The 8,346-nt window shown below is 37.3% G+C and overlaps 1 non-coding gene across 1 annotated transcript; it reads left to right on the top strand.

Moving 5' to 3' along the window:
* Positions 1-365: 365 nt before the first annotated feature.
* Positions 366-473, top strand: LOC130955744 (small nucleolar RNA R71). The gene has a single exon (XR_009076870.1). It is a non-coding gene; the product is annotated as a small nucleolar RNA R71 (small nucleolar RNA).
* Positions 474-8,346: the final 7,873 nt, after the last annotated feature.

Here is an 8,346-nt window from a genome sequence, read left to right as displayed (position 1 = left end):
GAAGGGTTCTCAGGATCATAAGCTTCTTCCTCAGATGAAGCTTCCTTAGTACTGCCAGGTGCATTTTGCATTCCAGACAGACTTTGAGAAATTAAATTGACTTGTTGAGTCAATATCATGTTCTGAGCCAGTATGGCATTCAGAGTGTCAATCTCAAGAACTCCTTTCTTCTGATTAGTCCCATTGTTCACAGGATTCCTTTCAGAAGTGTACATGAATTGGTTATTTGCAACCATTTCAATTAGCTCTTGAGCCTCTGTAGGCGTCTTCTTCAGATGAAGAGATCCTCCAGCAGAGCTATCCAAAGACATCTTGGATAGTTCAGAGAGACCATCATAGAAAATACCTATGATGCTCCATTCAGAAAGCATGTCAGAAGGACATTTTCTGATTAATTGTTTGTATCTTTCCCAAGCTTCATAGAGGGATTCTCCATCCTTCTGTCTGAAGGTTTGGACTTCCACTCTAAGCTTACTCCATTTTTGAGGTGGAAAGAACTTTGCCAAGAAGGCATTGACTAGCTTTTCCCAAGAGTCCAGGCTATCTTTAGGTTGTGAGTCCAACCATATTCTAGCTCTGTCTCTTACAGCAAAAGGGAATAGCATCAGTCTGTAGACCTCAGGGTCAACCCCATTAGTCTTGACTGTGTCACAGATTTGCAAAAACTCAGCTAAAAACTGATGAGGATCTTCCATTGGAAGTCCATGGAATTTGCAATTCTGTTGCATTAGAGAAACTAATTGAGGCTTAAGCTCAAAGTTGTTTGCTCCAATGGCAGGGATAGAGATGCTTCTCCCATAGAAGTTGGGAGTAGGTGCAGTAAAGTCACCCAGCACCTTCCTTGCATTGTTGGCATTGTTGTTGTTTTTGGCTGCCATGTGTTCTTCTTCTTTGAAGAATTCGGTCAGGTCCTCTAAAGAGAGTTGTGTTTTGGCTTCTCTTAGCTTTCTCTTCAAGGTCCTTTCAGGTTCAGGGTCAGCTTCAACAAGAATGCCTTTGTCTCTGCTCCTGCTCATATGAAAGAGAAGAGAACAAGAAGATGTGGAATCCTCTATGTCACAGTATAGAGATTCCTTGAGGTGTCAGAGGAAAGGAAAAATAGAAGAATGAGGTAGAAGAATTCGAACTTGATTGGATAGGGTTCGAATTGTGCATTAAGAAGGAGTAGTACTCCATAAATAGAAGGATGTGAGAAGGAGGGAAGAGAATTTTCGAAAATTAATTTAGAAAGATGTCAAAAACATTTTAAAAATTGATTGTTAATTTTCGAAAATTGAAAGTGGAAAAGAAATCAAGTGATTTTTGAAAAAGATTTTGAAATTAGAAATTAAAAAGATTTGATTGAAAACTGATTTTGAAAAAAATGTGATTTGAGAAGATATGATTTGTTGTAAAGAGATGTGATTGAGAAGATATGATTTGAAAACAATTTTAAAAAATTTTGATTTTAAAAATTAATGACTTGTCTAACAAGAAAAGATATGATTCAAACATTAAACCTTTCTCAACAGAAAAGGCAACAAATTTGAGATGTTCAATCAAATCATTAATTGTTAGTAAGTATCTTTGAAAAAGGAAAGAAATTGATTTTGAAAACATTTGATTGAAAAGATATGATTTGAAAAAGATTTGATTTTGAAAAATTTTGAAAACTTGAAAAAATTGATTTTGAAAACAAAATCTTCCCCCTAGCACCATCCTGGCGTTAAACGCCCAGAATGGTATACATTCTGGCGTTTAACGCCCAAAATGCACCCTTTTTGGGCGTTAAACGCCCAACCAGGTACCCTGGCTGGCGTTTAAACGCCAGTCTGTCCTTCTTCACTGGGCGTTTTGAACGCCCAGCTTTTTCTGTATAATTCCTCTGCAGTATGTTCTGAATCTTCAATTCTTTGTATTATTGACTTGAAAAGACACAAATTAAAAATATTTTTGGATTTTTAATAATCAAAATGCAACAAGAATCAAATAACAATGCATGCAAGACACCAAACTTAGCAGTTTGTATACTACTGACACTATATGAGACGCATAAACACTCAAGCCAAAAGAATTCAAAGATCAGAGTAAGAAATCATCAAGAATTACTTGAAGATCCTTAAGACACATGAATGAATGCATGCAATTGACACCAAACTTAAGATGAGACACTAGACTTAAGCAAGAAACATCAAATATTTTTGGTTTTTATGATTTTGTGATTTTTTTGTTTTTTCGAAAATTAGGTGGAAAAAGATATCAAAATTCTTAATGAGAATTCCAGGAATCAGTGCAATGCTAGTCTAAGACTCCGGTCCAGGAATTAGACATGGCTTCACAGCCAGCCAAGCTTTCAAAGAAAGCTTCGGTCCAAAACACTAGACATGGCCAAAGGCCAGCCAAGCCTTAGCAGATCACTGCTCCAAAAGCAAGACTGATAAAAATCATCAAGCTCTTGTGATGATAAGTTGAAACCTCGGTCCAATGAGATTAGACATGGCTTCTCAGCCAGCCAGATTTCAACAAATCATCATGAAACTCTAGGATTCACCTTCAAGAATTTCGAAAAAAAATACCTAATCTAAGCAACAAGATGAACCGTCAGTTGTCCATACACGAACAATCCTTGGCATTGTTACCAAAAGCTTGCTCAAAACTTGAACAATCCCCAGCAACGGCGCCAAAAACTTGGTGCGCGAAATTGTGATCACTACAACTTCACACAACTAACCAGCAAGTGCACTGGGTCGTCCAAGTAATACCTTACGTGAGTAAGGGTCGATCCCACGGAGATTGTTGCTATGAAGCAAGCTATGGTCATCTTGTAAATCTTAGTCAGGCAGACTCAAATGTATGATGGTGATGAACGAAAATAACATAAAAGGTAAAGATAGAGATACTTATGTAATTCATTGGTAGGAACTTCAGATAAGCGCATGAAGATGCCTTCCCTTCCGTCTCTCTGCTTTCCTACTGTCTTCATCCAATCCTTCTTACTCCTTTCCATGGCAAGCTCGTGTAGGGTTTCACCATTGTCAGTGGCTACCTCCCATCCTCTCAGTGAAAGCGATTGGCATATGCCCTGTCACGGCATAGCGGAATTCAGCTGTCGGTTCTCGGTCAGGCCGGAATAATATCCATTGATACTTTTGCGTCTGTCACTAACGCCCCGCCTGCTAGGAGTTTGAAGCACGTCACAGTCATTCAATCATTGAATCCTACTCAGAATACCACAGACAAGGTTAGACCTTCCGGATTCTCTTGAATGCCGCCATCAGGTCCTGCCTATACCACAAAGACTCTGATCTCACGGAATGGCTGGCTCGTTTGTCAGGCGAGCACTCGATTGTCAGGCGATCAACCATGCATCGTGTTATCAGGAATCCAAGAGATATTCACTAGAGCCTTGATTGCTTGTAGAACAAGAATGGTTGTCAGTCACCTTGTTCATGAGTGAGAATGATGATGAGTGTCACGGATCATCACATTCATCAAGTTGAAGAACAAGTGATATCTTAGAACAAGAACAAGCGGAATTGAATGGAAGAACAATAGTAATTGCATTAATACTCGAGGTACAGCAGAGCTCCACACCTTAATCTATGGTGTGTAGAAACTCCACCGTTGAAAATACATAAGAACAAGGTCTAGGCATGGCCGTGAGGCCAGCCTCCCAATGATCTAAGAACTAGATGTCCAAAGATGATCAAAGGATCAAAAACAATCCAAAGATATTAAAATACAATAGCAAAAGGTCCTACTTATAGAAAACTAGTAGCCTAGGGTGTACAGAGATGAGTAAATGACATAAAAATCCACTTCCGGGCCCACTTGGTGTGTGCTTGGGCTGAGCAATGAAGCATTTTCGTGTAGAGACTCTTCTTGGAGTTAAACGCCAGCTTTTATGCTAGTTTGGGCGTTTAACTCCCATTTAGGTGCCAGTTCCGGCGTTTAACGCTGGAATTTCTGAGGGTGACTTTGAACGCCGGTTTGGGCCATCAAATCTTGGGCAAAGTATGGACTATCATATATTGCTGGAAAGCCCAGGATGTCTACTTTCCAACGCCGTTGAGAGCGCGCCAATTGGGCTTCTGTAGCTCCAGAAAATCTACTTCGAGTGCAGGGAGGTCAGAATCCAACAGCATCTGCAGTCCTTTTTAGTCTCTGGATCAGATTTTTGCTCAGATCCCTCAATTTCAGCCAGAAAATACCTGAAATCACAGAAAAACACACAAACTCATAGTAAAGTCCAGAAAAGTGAATTTTAACTAAAAACTAATAAAAATATACTAAAAACTAACTAGATCATACTAAAAACATACTAAAAACAATGCCAAAAAGCGTACAAATTATCCGCTCATCATAAACTCAATTTACCACTTTCATTCCAATTAATCAAAAATCAAAACTACACAAGTCATTATCATTGAAGCCATCGTCATCACTACTTATTGTCATCATAAATCATCACAATTATCAATAATCATCAACAATCTCTATCAACATCATCAATCAACATATTCTCATAATAACTCAACATTTTCACGAGAAATCACAAAGCCTCAACATATGCACGTAGTTCAACTTATCCTACATTCAACTAGCCTAAATTTTTACGTTACATCATACGTTATTTACGAGAAACCAAAACCATATCTTGACCGATTCTTCCCTAGCCAAAATACCTTAAATTGCCTCTCCTTCACAAGCTCCAAGCCACAATTTCCAATTTCGCAAGCCCAAACACTCGAAGGTAGTGCCAAACCACCAAATTGAACTTCAATTCAACAAGAATTTAATCTACCTCACACAACATCATTATAATCATTATATGACTCACTAATCCAATAATTCATTAGGGTTAATAAGTTCTTACCTTACCCACGAGTCATGCGGACAAAACCCAATGATTATCCGCTGCTAGAGTTTACATAAACCATTAAAATCATTCAATTTCTCAATACCAAGACCCAAGATTTCGAAACTGAAAAGGGGAGAATTGGGTAAGAAAATGTGATTTTCTTACCAAATTGTTCAGTAAATTTTGTAGATAATTCCAAGACGAACGTGTGGTCACAAACGGCTTGTCATTCGAAACTTCAGATTGAAAGTTATGGATGATTGAATATTTGGGGACAAGGGTTTGGGTGTTTTTGAAATATCTCCTTCTTCCTCAGCGTGTTTCACACAAAAGGGAGGGGTTGAGTGGCTGAATCACTAAGTGTGGATTTATATATATTGGGCCTTGGGTCCAGTCCAATCAGTTCGACTCATTGGCCCAATTTTGAGCCAAAACTTTTAAATTAGTGTCAAAATTCATATTTTAATTATTTCTACCTCATTAAACTATAATAACTTTCTAATTTTTTTAAATACTAATTAATTTATTGACTAATTATTTATTAATTATCCAGAGTTTACATTAATGGCGTTGCTCACGTTGCCGGAAGCATCAATAAAGAGATTAGTTTGTTTTCTTTTAACTATAAAAGTTGTAACTGTCTAAATATGTAAGTGGAATTAAATATTTTTTGTTACATAACATTTTTAGAATTTTGTTTATTTAAAAGATGGGATAAATAATACACATTTGTGTATGTGAACTTTGATTAGATTTTTTATCAGTAATTTATTGATTAAGCTTTAATATATTAAAATTTTTATATTGTTTATTATCACTTCTAAAAGATTAATTAGATAACAACTATGTAGTTTTTGCACCGGATTAAAATATTTTTTACGCAATTATTAAATATGTAAGTGAAATTAAATATTTTTTGTTATGTAACATTTTTGGAGTTTTTGTGTATTTTTAGATTGGATAGATAACACACATTCGTATAGGTAAACTTTGATTAGAATTTTTTTATCAATACTTTATTGATTAGGCTTTAATATATTAGAATTTTTATGTTTTTATTCTCACTTCTAAAAGATAGTTAGATAAAGCTATGTATTTTTTGCACCAAATTAAGACATTTTTAGTAATATTTTATGGTTTAGGCTTGTATGTATTAGAATTTAGTTAGGATGTGGTTATTTTTAGGGTAAAGCACATGCATAAACCAAACACATACCAATATTACATAAAAGTCTCAAAATAAAAAATGTTACATGCAGGTCTTCATTCATATATTTATATAAATCGAATTCATTGAATTCAAATTAGGTCTTGTAGTACTAAATCGAATTAAAAATATACGAATTAGTAGTGTTTCATAAATCTATATAACTCAAAGTAACTGAATTCGAATTAGCCATTATGGCGCTAAATCAAATCAACTTGTATCGATTTGCAATGAACCCTAGTAAATCGAATGAAATCAATTCGATTTACAGTCAACTAGTAAATCAAATGTAACGAATTTGATTTATAAGCAATGGTGCCTGGTGGTAAATCGAATGCACTAGATTCAATTTACTATGTAGTTATGTCTATGTGTATAAATCGAGCTGAATTAATTCGATTTATTAGGATACTAACATATATAAATAGGAGTTGAATGTGAATTTTTCATCATAGTGGGGACTCACAATTGCTAGTGATGATAGCTTTTTAGTTTTGGTTCACTACAGAGGATCGATTAAGAAAACAACGCAATTTGGAATAAAATTTATTGATAAGGATCTGCTAAGTATTTTTCTCAATCATTCTACGAGTTTCAGAATACTATAATAAAAAAAACTGGGACTGCATGTCATGAAACGAGTGGGAAAGTTATTCTATAGAATTTTGATTTTTATGTTGTGTGATGGTGTGAAGTACGATTCATTCGTTATAGACAGTAATGAAGATTTAAAAGTTATATTCTATTGTCATTGCCAGTTTTTTTAGGTGAGGACCCCTGAGTTATTGGCCAAGTTTGTAGATGTGGTCTATAGTTTAGGAGGTTCAAACCAGAATCGTTAATTTTCAGCAATGCCAGCCGACTCCAGTTCGAGACCATTTGGTGCTTCATCATTTATGTCTATAATTGCACCTGAAGCAATTTTGGTTGCATCTGCGTACTTCGTAGTTAATCTTAGCTGCAATCGTGATGGAGAAGTAGGTGATGATTAATCCTTTAGTGAGTTTGCTATTGCCATGGCCGGTACACCTGTTATGGTCTTGGTTTTCGGAGAAGGTGGAGCACCGAACAGAGTCGAGGATGTACTGCGGGATGATGATGATGATATGGAGCCCGCCACGATTGCCATGATAGTGATGATGACATCGCGAGGAGTACTCCGGTCAAGGGTGGTGGAGCATCTAGTTTAGAAACTCATTAGTACCCCCGGTGCACTTTTCAACTCTGGACTTCGATGTCATGACACAGCAGGGGTTACCAGGAGTACTTTTTGAATTTGGGGTAAGAGATGCTTAGGATACAGGAGCTCCGACTGAGTTTCAAGTTAGGCAGCAATTTTAGGATAAAGAGGAGGTCGTGTTAAGCGTAAAGACTTATAGCATCCGCTATGGGGTTGAGTACAAAGTGTTGGAATCCGATCATCGTAAGTGCCATGGAAAGTGTAAGGATTTTGGCAACGGGTGTACATAGTTGATTCAGATCATTCTTCGCTAGCGCATGGGTATTTGGGAGATAAGATGGTACAATGAACCCTATACTTGTCTGGCCACCTTGATATCTATTGATCACAGGATGCTTGATTACCATGATACATCGGCTTTCATACTGCCTATGATTAGAGTTAATGTTGGCGTGTGGATCAAGGTATTATAAAATGAGACAAATACACATTTCGGTTTTAGACCGACTTATAGGAAAGTTTGGTTGGCTAAGCAGAAGGCCGTGGAACAGATTTACGGAGATTGGGAGGAGTTATATAATGAGTTTCCGCGATGAGTACTGGGTGTAAAGATCACGATGCTAGGTAGTGTTGCAGTGCTGAGGACGAGTCTTGTGCAAGTTGATGGACAAGTCGATGAGTCATCAACTTATTTCCATTTGCTTTTTTGGACATGCCCACCGTGTATCAAGGCCTTCTGGCATTGTAATTCGTTGGTTAATGTTGACGGGACCCACCTATACGGCAAAGACGGGGGTATACTGCTCATGGCAGTTGCTCAGGACGACAATTCCAATATCATTCCTGTTGCATCTAACTGCACTTCACCGTAAACCTGTTGATGCATCTAACTCCACCGTCGATGTATCTCTCAAAGTCCGTGAGGCATCCACTGACATACTGACCGTCGATCAGGAGCCCTAACAGGTACGCTACATCCTACAATGTAATCATGTACTCTCCGAATGACATGTAAAACGTGTGCGTATTCGGACGTCATCTCTCCATAAATGCACTTACTAATGACTCATTTAACATAAACCAAGTCTCATTCAGCCTCGCAAGATGGTATATACTAGC

The sequence above is a fragment of the Arachis stenosperma genome, chromosome 1 (genome assembly GCF_014773155.1).
Source record: "Arachis stenosperma cultivar V10309 chromosome 1, arast.V10309.gnm1.PFL2, whole genome shotgun sequence".
Classification (NCBI taxonomy): Eukaryota; Viridiplantae; Streptophyta; class Magnoliopsida; order Fabales; family Fabaceae; genus Arachis; species Arachis stenosperma.
This window is presented reverse-complemented; position numbering and strand designations above follow the sequence as displayed.